Raw genomic sequence first — 17,007 nt, 5'->3', positions numbered from 1 at the left:
CGAGGACATGCTCAGCGCCATGCAAATGTTCTTACCAAACAGTGACACTCAGCCACGACGTTCTCCCACCAAATACCAAACTGCCACCGCACACCGAGCCGGAAACAAACTCCTCAATCACACTGGCAAGACGAGGCCTCTGGGCCCTCTGCAGGTATCAGCTTCTGCGCCCGGGTCCCCTTCGCCGGGATCAGGGTCCACCTCTCCTTAACGGGAGCAGAGTCTGCATTTCCTTTGCGGAACCGAGGTTCACGGTAAGTGTGTATGGAGATGGTGCACAGACAAGTGTGCATACTGGTGAGTGTGGACTCACACCTACGTTCCCGGCTCTCCTGGAAGGGCTCCTTGCAGCCCGAGCCCACTGAAGAACCAGGGGGCTTAGACACGTGGCTGACCTGAGAATGGGCTCAAAAGCATAGGGGACCCGGCACCAGCTCAAGCGCTTCCCTGGCCCACAATGGGCACAGTATGTCACACACTGGGCCCAGACGGACCATCAAGATAAGCAGCAACTATCACCAGGCAAACAAAACCAATCAGATTATCATCTACAGAGTCACACAGAAGTCCGTGAGCCCACACTGGAACAGATGAAGAAATAGGCAAGGGACATGCTTCCTTGTGGCATGTGAGCTGACAAATGTGGAAGGCAGTGAAAAGTCACCCTGTGACAATGACTGCAGGGATGGTTCCCTCAGAAAGTGTCGTGGGCAGGACGGCTCATGGCCTCAAAGCAGCCCGTGAGGCACAGTGGGGCGCAGGGTGGAGGGGGCCCACAAGACGCCACCTGCTGAGCGACCGGGTGATACCCATTCAGGGACCAGAGGGATGACAGGCATGACTCTTGATGACACAGCACCCATGACGGGACTCTTGCTGAGCGGGCACTTCCGGGAAACACCAACAAGCCTCTGTAACAGTCCCAGTCCCAGTCCCAAAAGGCCAGGGAAGATGGACAGGTGCCTGAACGCAGTGCCCAGCTGCGGGCCAGCCCGGATCGGCCTGGAAAACAGGCCTTCTGGCCACTGACCACCGTCTGGAGACGAGATCGGCCTGCTCCCCTGGACCGGGCTGCTGCTCTGGCCACGCTGGGACATGCACGCTGGGCGCCCCCGTCGGCCACCCTCCTGTCCTCAGGCACACGAGGAGCTGCGTTCAGGACATGCAAAGGCCCACGGTCACAGCACTGGACACTGGACCAGAGCGGGGAAGGTGATGTGAAGCTGCCAGGCCTGTGCCCTCCATGAACTGCTCTGCCAGCCAGGCCGAGGCACCCTCCGCACCACCTGTCTCGGTGACATCAAATCCTGGCCCTTTACTAAGGGCCGACCCCCCTGGCGGCTCAGCCCCCGGCAGGCGGGACTGGAGGGCCACTCTCACCTCTAGATGCCTTCGGTCCCCTCCTTCCGCCCCCGCATGGGGCGCTCAGGCTCCCGCTCCGGTCCTATTGCTCCCGGCCAGCCGCTTCGCACTATGCTCCGGGCCTTCACGTCTGCGCCTTCCTTTTGTCCCCTGCTCTTTTTCCATTTTCTAGCACAGAAATGGCAACTGTCATTTCATGTCATTGACGTGTGACACAGAGTCCCGTAATTAAGTTCTTACTAGAATTTTTAGGTGAGTCCCATGAAGCCAACGGCAGAACAATCAAAACTATTAATTAAGAGAAAATGTGAATTTATATACATAATTGTGCTGTAATCTACCATGGAGCTCGCAGAAATCACATCCGAAAGGAGCTGCAAGGAGCTGAGCGCTCCTGCGGCTACACGGCAACTTCGACCAATTCGCATGCACCGGAAGAAAATAAAAATCAGACTTTGCGCTGCACTCACCTTACATGGCAGCCTGGGACCCTCCACTACATTCTGAAGCCTGTGCAGGCACAAGACGGGGCGCCACCCAGTGTGCTGCCCGGGGCCTGTGTTCCCACACCAGCAGCTGTGGCCTCGCTCGGTCGACACGGCTGTTCGTTTACCTGCTTAAAACAACCAAAAGAAAAACAAGAATACACGGCAGTGAAGAGCCAGGACGGACCAGGGAGACGCAGGCGGGCCTCTGCAGCAGCCTGGTGTCACCGAGCCCAGGGGCGGGTGGGGGTCGGGGAGGTGGGGAGGGCATGGAGAGGGCCCGAGAAGGCAGGAAGGGGTGGTGATGCGTTTTAGGGTGAGCTGGCGCGGGGTGGGGGCCTCAGGGAGGGGCGGGGGACAGTTAACTTCTGTGCAGAGTGCTGTCCTGGGCCACTCGCCCCTCCACACAGGCTCCTAGTTGGGTTCTGCGTTCTAGCGGGGGACGTGGAGTTCACGGGGAATGGTCAGCAGACCCACCAACAAGCACACTGTTTACATCGGGACAAGGGAGGGGGCCCCTGAGGCCTCGGGGGCTCACTGGGTAGGAGCCAGGTGAACACAGGAGAGGGGTGAGTGCAGGTGAGGGGAGAGAGTGAGTGGAGGCAGCAGAAGGCGGTGGCGAGTCGGGCAGCACGAGGCCTTGGCAGGACCAGCACTGAAGTCGGGGTCCCCAATGCCATGTGAAGCGCCTGTGGGTTAGCAGCAGCAACTCAATACAGCTTAGGAACCATGAGCCCAACGAACAAGCGGTGTCCATCTACATCCAGTCTATGTCATTTCTGCTCTTTATTAACTCATCTTTAAAGCTCAATTAACTTTTGTAAAAAAAAAAAGAAAAAGAAAAAGAAAAAGAAAAGAAAAAAGAAAAAAAAGAGAGAGAGAGAGAGAGAGAGAGAAGGATGGATGGATGGAGGGACTGAGGGGCCTCCCCTACTAAGCCAGTCACCCACTCCTGCCCTGGGACAGGTGCCGAGGGCCTGCACGCTAATGGAGGACGCAGGCAGTAAACACCAAATGCAGTAAACAGGTAAGGCATGCATGTCGACGGGGCAAACACTGCAAGAGCAGGGCGAGGGACAGGGTGGCCCATGGGCATCTGACTGAGATGGGGACAGGTGAGCGATAAGGTGGAAATTTACATGAAATTGATAAATTCCTAGAAAAATAACTCATCAGAACTGAGAAAGTAGAAACAGAAAACCTGGAAAGTTCTGTAACCGTGAAGGGAGCTGACCGAGTCGTCCCAGCGAACATGGGCCTTGCGTCCCAAGGACGGCTTCCCCGACCGTCCCAGGAGCAATCCGAGTTTCTCAGAGCAGAAACACAGCGTCTTCCAACTCGCCTTACGAGGCTCACGTAACACACACACACACACACCAGACCCGAACTAGGAGGGAAATCGCAAGCACTCCTAGCATGTATGAAATAGGACTGTGCTTTTCAAACTAGATTTATCCCTGGAGAACAAGGGGTTAATATAGGAAATACATACAATTTGTGACAAAAGATAAAAGGACAAAAACAATAAAGTCTTCCAGCAAAAGCAGAGAAATAATTTTATAAAATTCATTATCCATTCTTGCTTTTTAACAACATAGCATAACAGATTAAGAATTGAAAGAAATGTCTTTACCCCAGTGGAAAGTCTCTATTTAACAGACCCTAATGCAAATGTCCATGCCTGATGTTCCAGGCAGCTTTATCCACAGGAGCCCACATGCAAACAGCCAGTGCCACCAAAGTGAGAGGACAGAGCGGGTCCTGCCCTCCACTAGGCCTTTGCGGGGGTGGAGGGTGTCTTTTTCCAACTTGAGTTTGACACCCTCTCACTAACTCTTAATTTATCACAATTTCCTAATTTGCTTTAAATTACTTTAAATTAAATTTTTAAATGGGAAAACAAAGATCACAAACAGAACTTGGTCCGTCTTGATAAAATGCCTCACTCAGTCCTACGTCTTTTGCAGCCTGAGGCAGAAAGATGATCGAACTGAACTGGACAAGATGCTGTTCTCATTAAAATAAACTACGAAGACATGCGATGGGGCCTGAAGTAGAGAGGGTTTCAGGTGGTTGCCTGGTGTCCACAATGAAAACACTGCTGTGTCAGACCCATGTCTGTCCCAACACCACTGACCAAAGCTGACTGAAGGGGTTAAATGCCACAGACCAGCATGCTGCATGTTGGTCACCAAACAGCCCAGAATATTTTTCACTCCACATAGCTATGTATACGTATAAATAAAAACTAACTTTGTCGACACGTGGACTGAAAACCTTCCTGAACGCTAGACGTGGCTCGCCGTGCCGACGTGTGCAAACAATGTGCAGTGTGGTTCCGTGGCAAGCTGCCCCCGTGGCATGTGCTGGGCGCTGGGCCTCTCACAGCTGTCCAGATGACAGCATCACGTGCCAGCAGCCACGGCTGTGAATTCAGAGGGCTCCAGAAGCTGCATCCGGCTTCCAGCCTTGCCCCATATGCCTTTGCTTATGCTGCCACGTCCCCTTGCCATGACTGTAACAGGCCTGACACCACTTGCACCCCCGGATGCTATGTGGCAAGCCCCACGCCGACCGAGTCCCTGTCCTCGCCCCTCCACTCCTGGCACTGCACTTGGATGCTCTGGGTGACCGAAGCCCAGCCGTCAGCTGGCTAGCCCAAGTCGTGGCCCTGGGGACCTTCTATGGAGCCCGCCCTAACCAGCCCACGCCCGACCCTTTGCTTTGCCGCGGCCATAGAGAGTGATGCAGCGGTCTCCTTGGAGGGCCCCCCTACACTGACACTGCTCGGTGGCCTTCTGTCTTGCCCAGCCATCCGCCCCCCCGTGAGCCCTGCACTCACACAGCACCAGCTTTCACACCCCCACCTCTGGTCTGCCCGAACATCCTCCTGCTTCCTGAGGGCTCTGACCCTTCCAGCAAGCCCTTCGCGTTCTAGAACCTTCCACACGTCCCTCTTCTGAGTGCAGAGGGAGCACCAGCAGCTCCTTCACAGGACCCTCATAACTCTTTCACCCTCCTCCTTCCCACCTTCCATCCCCCTACTCCAAAAAACTGCCCTTGACAAGACCCTAGTGAGGAGGATGTTATCAACATCACTGATCCCCAAGGCCACTTGTCTCCCCTGCCCCTGCTGAGCCCCCAGATCTGACTCCTGGAGGGGAAAGAGCAGCTCACAGACACAGGCCCTGACAGCAATCTGTGCGGTTGGAGTCTTCCCAAGGGCACAAGTGACGCTCCATCACATCTTTTGGGCACAGCCGGGCCTCAGGCATTTGTGCCTGCGTGAAGAGGCCCTGCCCGTGTCCGCTCCCCTTGGACCACCCACACCAGCCTCCTCACCCTCCTCGATGCAGGCCCTCTGCTGTCTGGGACTCCCCTACCTTCCGACTGCCACACACTGCTTGGGGGGCAGCCCTCCACCCCGAAGGGCCCACCCCATCCACCACTGTCCTCTACGTTCACTCTGGGTCTGTCCTGCAGCAGAAAAGAACATGCATGTTCAACACGGTTTGGAAAGTAAAAGGTGATCTGAGAAACAAACCCCACCAAAGCTAGTCCTGTTCATAGTGTGGTGCCGTGTCCCCTGGGTGTACGCTAAGGACTTTGACATACGCCTCCAGACTGCATTCTTACTAACACGCGGTCCTCAGTCTGCACGATGCACCACCACACGCTTGCTACCACTATTGGGCGACATTGGCTCTCCCACGTCAGCAGACACAACTGGCTCCGCAGTTCGGGGTCTGAGATCATGGCCACTGCTGTCTGTCCTTACTCAGAGACGCAGTACACAGGCCACCTCTGTGACCAGCAGGCCCCTTCTAGAAGTGCCCTCCTTGGGGACAGCCCCCCAGCAGCCTAAGTCCTGCTCAACCATTGCCTGGGGAGCCCACAGTGGAAAGCAAACCCACACTTAGCAGTTATCTTTCTTTTGTTCACCAACTTTTCTACTTATTTTCAAATTAGTTTTGCAAAGTTGCACTTTCCTAGAAAATAGTTCATTAAATTTACTGGTGCGAAATCGTTCATAGTACCTTGATAACCTTTATGAAACAGCCTTACTGGGGGATATGTGGCAAATAATAAATGCACATATTTAAAGGGGACCGCTTAGTAAGCATTGGCATTAACCCAGGAAATGACCACCATGAGCGAGATGAGGACCCAATCTGCCCTGGCACCAGCAGGAAGTGCCCTGGACACTGTGTGGATGGGGTCACATGGCATGTGCTCGCCCCACCTGGCTCCCGTCACTCAGTGTTGCTGTTTTGGGATTTGCCCACGTTGTCACGTGTGGACACCTCGTTCTTTTTATTCTGAGTGGCGTCCACTGTAACTGTACTGCCCACTCACCAGGAGACGGACATCCGGGTTCTTTCCTTTGGGGCTGTCAAGAATAAGGCTATGAACATTTGCAGACATGTCTTTGTACTGACAGATGCTCTGCAGTCAATTCCCACCACGGTGGTCACACGTGGTTGTATGACAGCTTATGAGACTATCAACCTGCTCACCGACCCCCGCCTCATCCCAGCTCCCGCTGCCCCCAGGGGTCATTCTCCCCTCCCTCTCTCCTCCGCCACCATCCTTGCCCCAACTCTATCCCTTCTTCCCCATAACACCACGTGCTGTTGGCCAGAATTCTGTGCCCACAGCCATGCCCCAGACAATGTCATGGCTCCTCTCTGAAGAGCAAATCGGCCTAGGACAGGCCTCCCCGCACCCTCTCTCACCACTAATTCACTCCCAATGGAACATCCGAGCAACATCGAGGAAAGCAAATCAGACATGTCCTTCCTCAGTGCGACCCTTGAGAGTGGCGGACAGTGACTCCTGAAGAGCCGCCTCCACACCAGGGCCCACCCCCATCAGCTCCAGCCTCGCCTGCCTCTCAGCTGTGTGCGTGCTATTCCTGTCACCCTGCCTTCTATCTTCAGGGCAATGGGATGGCTCCTGGGCAGCCATCAGAGACCCTGAGCCTCCTGGACAGGCCGCCCAAACCCCAGGTCTGAAGCTGGTCGCTCTCCTGTCCACCCCCCCATCACCATCTTCATGTGCTGTGCCCTGCCCGCCCACCCCCCTAATAGGGGCCAGACTGCATCCTCGTCGCTGGACATCGTGTCTGGCAGAGATCCCTCCCTGAAGTAGACACTGTCACGTCAGCTAGAGGTATCCTTGCCTTCTCCCAGGTACTCTGGCACACCTAGTGCTACCGATTCCCACACAGAAACCACCAAGCTGCTGGACTGCACCCCAGGCCCAAAGGCCTTTCGCAAACCAGTCTGTGGTGACTGTGCACGTCCAGGGTCCGGAGTCAACCCTCCCTGGGGGGTGCTGAAAGGGGCCGCTGCCTGCGGGGTCTGCTTGGCTTCTCTCCCCCCGGTGACTCGAAGAGCAAGGCTGGGCGACCTCTGTGGGCGGCACCCACGGCAGCTCGCACATGGCAGTGAGCAGGAAGAGCCTGCTTTTCTCCAGCTAGTCACCGGGGCTTTTGCTCTGCGGCCTGCCTGACCGTACAGCCTCCGGGACCACAGCACCTGCTAACCTGCTCTCACGCCTGCTGGCCACTCTGTCCTGTCTTGCCCACCAGTGGAACCCTATCACCTATAGTAGCGCCTGGCACACAGTGGGACCCAACAGATACGAGGCCGGCCCAAAGGTCCATCCATGAAGCCTGCCTGGAAGCACAACGGCCGCCAGGCTCTGCACAGGCCAAACAGCAAGCACTAGTCACTACCTCATCGAAATAACAGGACTGTGTCATGAATGCTCCTGGCTGGGACACTGAAGTCAGGTCAAGATGGCAATAAGAAAAAAAACTTCAAATTTACTTTCATGTGGCTACATGTTACTATGAAAGCTATTAAAAATAACGATAACGAACTACATAAAAATGCTTTCAGGTTAGATCCTAAAGAAGGCTCATGACTCCAAAGACAGCGAGAGTCCTCCCTCTCCCTCCCCCTCCCCCTCACTAGGACCTGACGCCCCAGCAAAGCCCCTACTCCGGTCACCCCACCCTCAGCACGCTGCCGGGGGACCCAGAGCGCAGCACTAGGAGGCTTGGTGCCTGGGCCTCACCTCCCCGTCCCTGCTCAGGGTCTCCCAGCTTGGCCTCACACCCAGAGCTATCCCTCTGCTGTCACTGGGTGCCCGAGGGGCACACAGTGCGTCCCGGGCACGCGCTGGGTGAACGAGCGAGCCCACTCGCCGACAGGGCCCAGACTGACGACGGCCAGCTCCACTGCCGAGCTCACTCCCAATTTTCACGGCTTCAACTAAGGATCTGCACGGCCGTGTGAGTGAGATGCAGTGCTGTCCACCTCCACGTCATACCACAGCCCGCCAGACGGCCACCGCCTCGTCCCGCGGGGGTCGCACCGCAGGGCTCGGTCTGGGTGAAAGCCGCCGCCGCTCCTCCTTCCTCGCCTTGGACGCGGCTCAAGCGGCTGGTGTCTCCGTCAGGAATCGGGGCGACCGTGCCCTCCCACCCGCCCGGCTCCCCATGCCGCTGCCCGGAACCCTCCGGAGGCTCAGAGCCGGAGGCCAGGGGCACCTGCCTCGCCCCACCCAGGAGCCCGCCGGCCGCCAGGGCGCCGTCCTGGACCCCGCGCCCGCTGTGCCCGCGCCCCGACACCTGCACGCACTGGAGGGCCGCGTCGCCTGCCTCACGCCTGTCCTTGAATGTCCGCGACCCAGCGACGCACGCACGCATGCACGCACACACGTACGCACATACGCATGCGCGCACGTCCGCACGCACCCATGTACACCCATAGACTCACGCACGCGCCCATGGACGCACACACGTTCGCACGCACGCGCGCGCACTGCGTCACCACGCCGTCTCCCGGAACTCAGAATTCACTCGGTCACTGCCTCTCCCCGCCCTGCGTCAGCCACGCGCTGGCAACCGTACGACTTCAACGCTCGGGCTGAATGACAGAGTTGAGAGAATGTGCCCAAAGATGAGAAAAGACCCAACATCCCACTAACAGGGGTCGGAAAAAGCACACGACTGAGACAACACCTTACCACGCGGAGTGGACGCCGGGCGGGAGCACGCGGGCTCACCGCACCTCTCTCCACTGTCTGCAGGCGACACTCCGGAACCCGGAGGCATAGGCGCGAACCTCCACGGCATGGAAGCCCGGTGCTGAGCAGCGCGGGGAACGGCCCTGTCTAACCAGGCTCAGCACGCCAGGGGCGCAAGAAAGGGTCCTGACGGTTCTGCAAGGAGGTCCCCACGCCGGGACGGAAATCAGACAGCATCAGGCAGAATTCTCGTTAGCGCAACTGAATTCTACAGGTCTAAGAAGCAATCCGTTCAAAGTTCTGAGGAAAAAATGACTTCAACGTAGAATTCTGTGTCCCCTCAAACTATGAGCTAAGTATAAGTGGGAGCCACGGCGCTTTCAGAGCTCTCAGGAAATGTGCTCACTCATTCAGAAATGCCTACTGGGCACCTTTCATGTGCCACGCGTGCTCACATGTGTTCACGGAGCTCCCGGTCCAGCTGTGAGGAGACATGACAAACGCATCAGCCAAGAGTGGCCAGCGTGCTGAAGAAAGCACATCAAGGCAGAGCACGGAGGCGGGGTGGGGAGACGAGGAGGGCAGAGGCTCAGATGCCATCCCTGAGAACTTGGAACGTGAGACCGTAACGTCAGGCGGTGTACGGAAAAGGGGAGGCGAAATTAGAACTAAGCCAGGTAACAGACCGCATTTAAATAATCACACTGGTTTTCGACTCGGATTCAACCTTTAGAGAAGCATGAAAAACATGCCACCAAAGGGGCTGTTGGACCTCGTGACTCCGCTGGTCGGGGGCCCCTGCAGACATGCGCCTCCACAAGAAAGGCTGACTTACGTGGAAGCACAGTCAGCAGGCTCACAGGAGCCTGAAAAGCATGGGTTTCAGAACCACATTGGACCGGTGACTCCTTGCTCCCTCCTCTTCCCCATTTTGATCAGGATTGCTGGCCTCTGCTGTCCCCCGCCTGTCCTGCTGTGCTCAGGAGCTAGAAAGGCGACCTATCTCTCCAGGTTCACAGGTGCCCAGGAGCTGCACCTCAATGATCACAGTGACCAGATGGTCACTAAGGGGCTGAGAAGCTGGACCAAGCTGATGCTGCAGTGGGACGAGACCCTGGGGCCCGGAGTCATGGGGATACGGCAGAGGGCCCCACAACTCGGGGCCCCGGTGTACCACACCTCCACCCTTGTGCACCTAGCTACTGCTCCAAAGGGGCTTTTGAGGATCTCATTAAGATCCCGAATCAACAGACCTTAACAAGGCGAGCAAGTCACTGGTGGCCTAACCAAATCACATGGTCTTTCAAAGCAGAGTTTCTTCTAGTTGGTGACAGAGCAACATGCTATGTCAGATGCCCACAGCCCCAGGGGCAAAGAACTGAGGAGCTTCTAAGAGCCGAGAGCAGTCCCCACGCTCGGAAGAGGACTGGAGTCCAGACAAGAGCCACAGCCCGGCAGACAGGCCATTTCAGCCTCTGAGACCCTGAACGGAGGAGCTAGCCGCACTGTGCTGGCCTTCTGACCCCGGAACTGGGACTGAGTGCACGTCCTTTTAAGCTACCAAGTTTGTGGCAATTTGTTAAGTAGCAATAAAACATGAATACAATAGTATTTAGAAAAATGGCAGCCACTAGCCTAAGAAAGAGTCAGTTTCCCAAGCACAGAAAACAGCGCGGCCACCAACGCTGGCAACGCTTTTGTTAGGCAACCCCTCTCCTAATCCTGGAGACGAGAGACAGGCTAGTCAACAAGTGGCAGATGCCGGAGCCCAGTAGTACAGGCTGAATTTGGCCCCCCAAATTCATGTGTTGAGTTGAAGCACTACTTCCCATCTCTAAATAAGGCCTTTGGGAGGCAGTTAGGTTTAGATTTGTCTGGGTGGAGCACACAGCGAGAAGGCAGCCATGTGGTCTGCAGGCCAGGAAGCTGGTCCTCACCAGGAACCAAACCGACCCGCGTCTTGATCTTGGACTTCAGCCTCCAATGAGTGTGAAATGAATGCCTGCTGTTTAAAGCAGCCAGCTCTGACATTTTGTTAAAGCACCTGTGCTGACGAACACACCCCTCTTCTGATTTCTACCCATTTTCTTCACCAGGCTGCCTTTAATGGAAGGCCAGGGAAATGAACTGCCTCTAGCTGTTCCCATCTCTATGGTGAGAAGGGCAGTCACTTTACTTGACAGCAAAAGTCATATTTCCATTAACAATTTCAAACACTGCCTACCCACGACTCTTTAATAAGGTCCGCTAAAAGCACCCAAGGCAGCAGGAGTGGGTCTCACCGTGTGCCTGGGAAAACGAAGTGGCCTGCAGACACCACCGCATCAGAAATGGCACAGAGGACCCGACAACTCGCCCGCGTACAGGAGACAGGGTGACCCTCCAAGACAAGGGCATGACTCCTGGGCTCCCTGACGGTCTGCGCGCCCTGGGACTCGGTCCAGCCCACAGGGCCCTGGAGCCCGCAGCTCCAGAGGTGTGGCCAGCAGCACCGACCCAAGTAATGCCGAAGCTCGATGGCATGTCCCTAAACGGCACGACATGAAACACTCGACAGCTCCTGTGAAGCGGTCTGCCAAACCCTGCACCTGACCCAGCCTCTCCCTTGCTCCCTTCAGGCAAAGGCATACCCAGGGAACACGCACAGGTAGACGATGCAGTGCGTGAAGGAGCGGAACATGCAGACGAGGGGTCTCGAAAAGCCAACGCCAGGGGGGAAGTGGGGAGCCCAAAATGAAAAGACACGAAGGGGGCATGACCCGCTATGTCACGCCAAGAACCCGCCTTAGTCTGGTAAGTGGAAGACATTCTTGAGACAACTGGGCAGGTTTGAAAATGGACAGGATTTAGCTAATATGTGAAATAAGTGCCCACTCCCAGGTGTGACAATGATGCTGCCATTGTGTGGAGACCACGCTACTCCTAGGACCTGCGTGCTGAGTGGCCCACGGACTGCGGCTGGCTGTCTGCAGACACTTTCAGGTGATTCGACGACAATGAATATGCATGAAGGAAAGAGATGAAGCAAGTGTGGTCAAACTCACTGGCCTGGGGGAGGGAGTCAGGGTGCCCACTGGAAAATTCTGTCAGCTTTTCTCCACCATTCTTTTCTCCCGCAAATGAAACTTGGGTAAAAAAGTATATGCAAATCATGCAAAATAAAAAAAGAGGAAGGTTAGCCCTCCTCTTCCCCTCACTTCCCAGCCGTACCTGCATCTGTGCCTTGCCCGCCACGTGCCCGCCCCACGCCCACCCTCCATGCCCAACCCCGTGCCCTCGCCCGTGCTTCCTCGGCATGCACAACGCCTTCAGAACAGGGCAGGAAAGGCATCCATGAAGATTTCAGTTAGTCTTCCAGCCAGGCCCCACTGAGAATCAGAAGATGTAGCAGCTGACAAGACCACCACAGGACCCCAGGTTAGCAGGGGGGCTTCAAGGTCGGCTGACAGCTCTCTATTGTTCGCATATTTCTTTCTAAACATCTGGAATCTACTGTTAATGTAGCGAAGTCCAAAAAATATTGATATATTTGCAAAAACATCCAATTAACCTCCACTCTCTAAATTCACCTCTATATTAGAAGTTTTCTTCAAAAAACCAATCGCCCTAACAGTTTTTAAGAACTATAGTTTCTAGTGTGTTGTAGTTCTCATCAATGAAATTCTGCTTAATTCAATGGACAGTCTGAAAAGGCATCTCAGCAAGGCGCACCCCTTGGCCCTCTCGGCATGTGCTAAGCGCCCCATCAGTGCTGTGTCGTTTTGTCCCTCATATAATTCAGTTCCGCAGGGAGAAGCTTGACAGAGCAGAAAGCACAGCCTTGTTACTTTCAAAGGCCTCAGCTTGTGGACTAAAGAACAGTTCCATTATTTGAAGCACAACCAATCATGCGCCGTTTTCGCAACAGTAACAGCAGATATCAGAAGGGTAATAAGAAACTATTCTCAAACCTCAGCATATTTCAATAGTAAGAGAAAAAGTACATTCTCAACTTCAAGTTCGATTCCGCCATCAACCAAAGTTCCAAGTGAAATAACAAACCCTGCCATTTAATAAAGAGCAGCAGTACAGACCAAAACAAACCTCACTTTCTAATCTAACCCAAAAGCCTTAACAGGTAATCCCAAGCACAGCAAAGGGCCCTGCCTCCTGCTAGCAGGGCGGAACCTGGGCGGGTCCAGAGAGAGCCAGGCAGCAGGAAGGGAAGCCTCCCTTGGGTGGGGCTCCTGGGACAAGTCCTTCAGGGAGACCTCCTTTAGTGGGTGCCCTTCACAGCCCTGTGCTACGGACTCTGGCCCAGAATGCCAAAAAGAGGCACGGCATCGGAGCCCAGGCACACGGGGGGCACACAGGTTCTGGGAGCATAACTTCTTTACAAGGATCAGATATCCCAAACAGTTCTGGACCTCAGACCTTTAAAAAACTTCTTACAAAGGTCAGTGTATAATTTCTGGAGCAAAATCATTGGCAGCTATCAAAGAATTCTACATTACTGACACATACCCCTGAGATTTAATTTGCAGGGGCTGTAGGTTAATTCCTAAAAATCTTTCCTACTTGCAATTTATCTTCCCTCCCGTGTAAGCTCCAAGTAGCATAATAGTTTCAGTCACCGCGGTGACATCGGAGGTACCTATACAACTAAAAGGACAACTGAACTACTGCAGCCTCAAACTTAATCCTCTACTCTGTACACAGTTCTGTTAATCCACCTACAGGTACTTTTCAGGTACAGGCCCTCATTACTGAAGCCATTAAGACAGCCCCAGTGACCCTCACCCCCTCCCAGTACACACGCCCTATGCAGTTGCTCCCCCTCAAGTGTGGGCTGGGCCTGGTTCTAACAAACAGAATATGGCAAAAGGGATGAATGTCACTGCCAAGATGAGGTCATGAAGACTGGCCGACTGGCTACCTCTGAGCTGCCCTGTGGAGAGCCCCACGTAGAAGGGTCCCGCGTGCAAAGGGACTGACACCTCACGTGTGAGCCTGGAAGCTGGCCTGGCAGTGGAGCCTTCGCACAAGACTCAGGCCCCATGGCAGCCTGCCTGCAGCCCGTGAGACCCTGAGCAGGGGACCTGGACTAACCGTGCCCAGACGCCTGACCCACAGAAACTGGGGGGTAACAACTCATGCTTAAGGCACTAAATTTTGGGCTGATTTGTTGGACAGCAATATATAATACAACTATCCAGCACGCTCACGCCTTTAAAAATCCAAAAATTAGACTCTAAGGAGTTTAACCAAACTGAATGGCCAGTTTTACAAGTCCTTCCCAAAACTTCACAAAGCAAATTACATTTTAAAAAAAGTAAAGTGCATGTTTAAAAAGAGTCAGAAGCAGCACTGAGTGAGAAGTGTGGTTACATTTGGCACATAAAGGGATGACTACTTGGGGACTCCATTTGGTTAAGATTTGGTCCTACGATACATTAAACTGAAATCCTACGGTGCTTTCTCCTAAGTAACCAAGAGAGGTTGCCGCACGAAATGAAACACTGAACTGACTAGTTCAAGTATCTCTCTTGGGAGTCCACACAGCTCAGAGTTTTAGATTTATACCTCAGCCTACTGCCCAACTTCTGGAGAAGTTTGCAAGCCTGACACCAATTCTAAAAGTGTTCCTGCCTTTCATTTGCTCGTTTCTGCACGCGCGTTCGCGCCTTGCTGACCTCGAGCCAGCCCGTTCTGGGGGCCCTGCACCCTCTCGTACTCCTCCAGCAGCACCTCACTGGGCACCCCTGGAACCCGGCCCAGCCACGGAGCAGCACACGACACACCTCACATTTTCATAACCAATTCGGAATTACAGAAAAACGCAGGCAAGTTCTAGATGCAAGTCTGAGGTAAAGGTTTCAGAGAAGCAAAGGCCTCATCCCAAGGTCCTTTAGCGTTTTCCTGTCCTGGAGTGGAGAAGGGGCCTGAGTCACTCACCTGACATGCACCCTCACCTGTTCCAACTTTCCTGCACCAGGCCCACACTTCCGGCCTGAACCCCACCCCACCTAGAACCTCTCCGACACTGAAAACACCTCCAGACTTAGGATGGAGGGTACACCTACACAACTTTGAGAATGGGGCTTGTTTGGTGACACCACCAGATGGGGAGAAGCAGTTGAAGGTGTCAGACACTGACCACGGGACCAAATGGAGAACAGAGTAGGGGACAGCTTTCCGGGACTGGGAGTAGACACAGTGCTGGCCTAGGAGCCAGTGTGGACGAGGAGTCCCCTTGAATCCCCAACCCTGCTTCACGTCTGCCTCCAGGTCCCAGCCTCGTGGCATCTGCTGCAGGCAGGAAGGTCTGTGAGGCTGGCCCTGGTGCTCACGTTAGGGTAACCAGGGGCCTCTTGGAAGGGGGGATGCACCTGTGGGCCAGGTGACCAGGATCCCTGGTGTCCCAAAGCCTTCATAGTGGTGGGGGAGGGGTCCAGTGAAGTGGGCTGGGGAGATTCTGGGACCCTCTGGATCCTGCCCCAGATACCCAACTTTGGGGGCCTAGCTTGGGTCCCAGCACTCCTCACAGTCCACTCTTGTGGCCTGGGCACTTCTCTGCCCCTTTTTCAGGAGTCCTGGTGTCCCTGAAGACCTGTCTCCAAGTTCCAGCTCTTACCAGGATCCCGGCCTTCCGAGAGCCTACCCTCCCTCACAGTCCTGCCCCAACACTGCCACCCTCTGAAGGGACTTACACGGGGGTCCTGGTCATCCCTGAAGCCTGGGCCATGGAGCGTGCCCTGTCTCATGGCACAGTCCCAGGGTCCAGCCTTCCCAGTTGAGCCATCCCAGGGTCCTGTCCCGTCCTGAGGTCTGACCCGCCCCAGTGACAGGACTCAGGGTCTGACCAGTCTTGGGGTCTCAACCCTCCTTGGTGACCTGTACTAGTTTTGGACCCTACTCGATGACCCTTCCTAGCGTTGGACGCTCCTCAGTGCCCTGTCTCAGGGTCCAGCGCTTTCTGGTCTCTGCCTGCTGGCGGGTGCCGGGGTCGGGCCCTGCCCGGTGGCTCGTCCTGGGATCCGGTACTCCCTGGTCCCTCCTCGGTGACCCATTGCTGGGTCCGGCCCTCCCCGGTGACCAGTTCGGAGGTCCGGTCCTCCCCTGTGGTCCGTCCCAGGGTCCTGGCCTCCCTAGGGCCCACTGAGCGGTGGCGGGGCTCCGCGGCCCTGGGGGACGAGGGGCGCAGGGGCACGGGCCGGGCTTCGGAGCCTCCCGGGCCCGGAGACGCGCCGAGGCCGCGGCCTGAGGAGCGGGCGCCGCGGGCCAGGACGGGCGGGGGGCGGACTCACTGACCTGCCGTCTCGGCTGCGGACGAGCGGGGCGCACGCGGGGGCAGCGCCGGAAGGGGGAGGGGGCGCCGCTCCCTCCGGGTCCCCCTCAAGAGCAGGAGAAAAAACCCGTCCGGAGTTTAAAACAAAGAGGCGGAAATGCCCGAGCGGAGCCGAGCGCCGAGTCGGGGGCGCCGCACTTGGAGCATGCGCGTTGCGCGGCCCGGCTCCCACCCCGCAGCCGGGCGGGGGCGGGGCCTCGTGATTGGGGGCGGGGCGTAGTTGGAGGGCGCAGGCGCATTCGGCCAGGACCCCTGCCCGGGCGTCTGGAGGGAGGAGGGCTCTAGGGGCGGGGCCTGGGACGGGATGTGGTCAGAGAGTGTGGGTGGAGACAGAAAGGGACATGGACAGAAGGAGCGTCGAGTCCGGTCTCTGCTGAAGGACCCGGTTGGGTGCGTGTGACCTACAAGGAGTCGAGGAGGCCAGGCCAGAGAATGGGCCTTCTGGAGGCGGGGCCTTGGGGAGGCAAAGCCGGGAGGGGCGGGGCCAGGAGGGGCGGGGCGGGGCCCGGGGCCGGGCGCTGCGCCAGCCGCCTGGAGGCCTGTGGACCCCGGACCCTGCACGCAGCTCACGCTGAGCTGTGCTCCTGGACGAGGGTTTCCTCTGCCACAGGCGGCGTGCTTACATGATGTCCTTGCTGGGAGCTAGCACCAAGTGCCCGCCGTGCACTAGTCAGGGGCCTGCCTCGGGGCTCGCGGACAATGGGCAGCAAGGCTGACCCCACAACTCGTCCGAGTGTCCACCTTTGGGCAAGCGCAGCCCTGGAGCTGTAAGCAGTGACCCTGACATCCTGCCCT

The 17,007-nt window shown here is 56.1% G+C and overlaps 1 protein-coding gene across 5 annotated transcripts in view; it reads right to left on the bottom strand.

The window, feature by feature from the left end:
- The window catches only part of PCGF3 (polycomb group ring finger 3), a 40,060-nt gene extending 23,699 nt beyond the window's left edge, over positions 1–16,361 (bottom strand). Inside the window, exons 1-3 of one of the 5 annotated variants that reach the window (XM_023520207.1) lie at positions 16,176–16,361; positions 1,833–1,978; positions 1,381–1,530 (exon numbers count right to left, since the gene is read on the bottom strand). The gene's annotated coding sequence lies outside the window, so the exon portion shown is untranslated. Of the gene's footprint in view, positions 1–1,380; positions 1,531–1,832; positions 1,979–16,175 lie in introns of those variants that run through there. The other 4 variants (XM_023520206.1, XM_023520209.1, XM_023520208.1 and 1 more) reach the window with 4 other exon arrangements.
- Between the last annotated feature and the right edge of the window lie 646 nt (positions 16,362–17,007).

The sequence above is a fragment of the Pteropus vampyrus genome, unplaced genomic scaffold, assembly GCF_000151845.1.
Source record: "Pteropus vampyrus isolate Shadow unplaced genomic scaffold, Pvam_2.0 Scaffold253, whole genome shotgun sequence".
Taxonomy (NCBI): Eukaryota; Metazoa; Chordata; class Mammalia; order Chiroptera; family Pteropodidae; genus Pteropus; species Pteropus vampyrus.
This window is presented reverse-complemented; position numbering and strand designations above follow the sequence as displayed.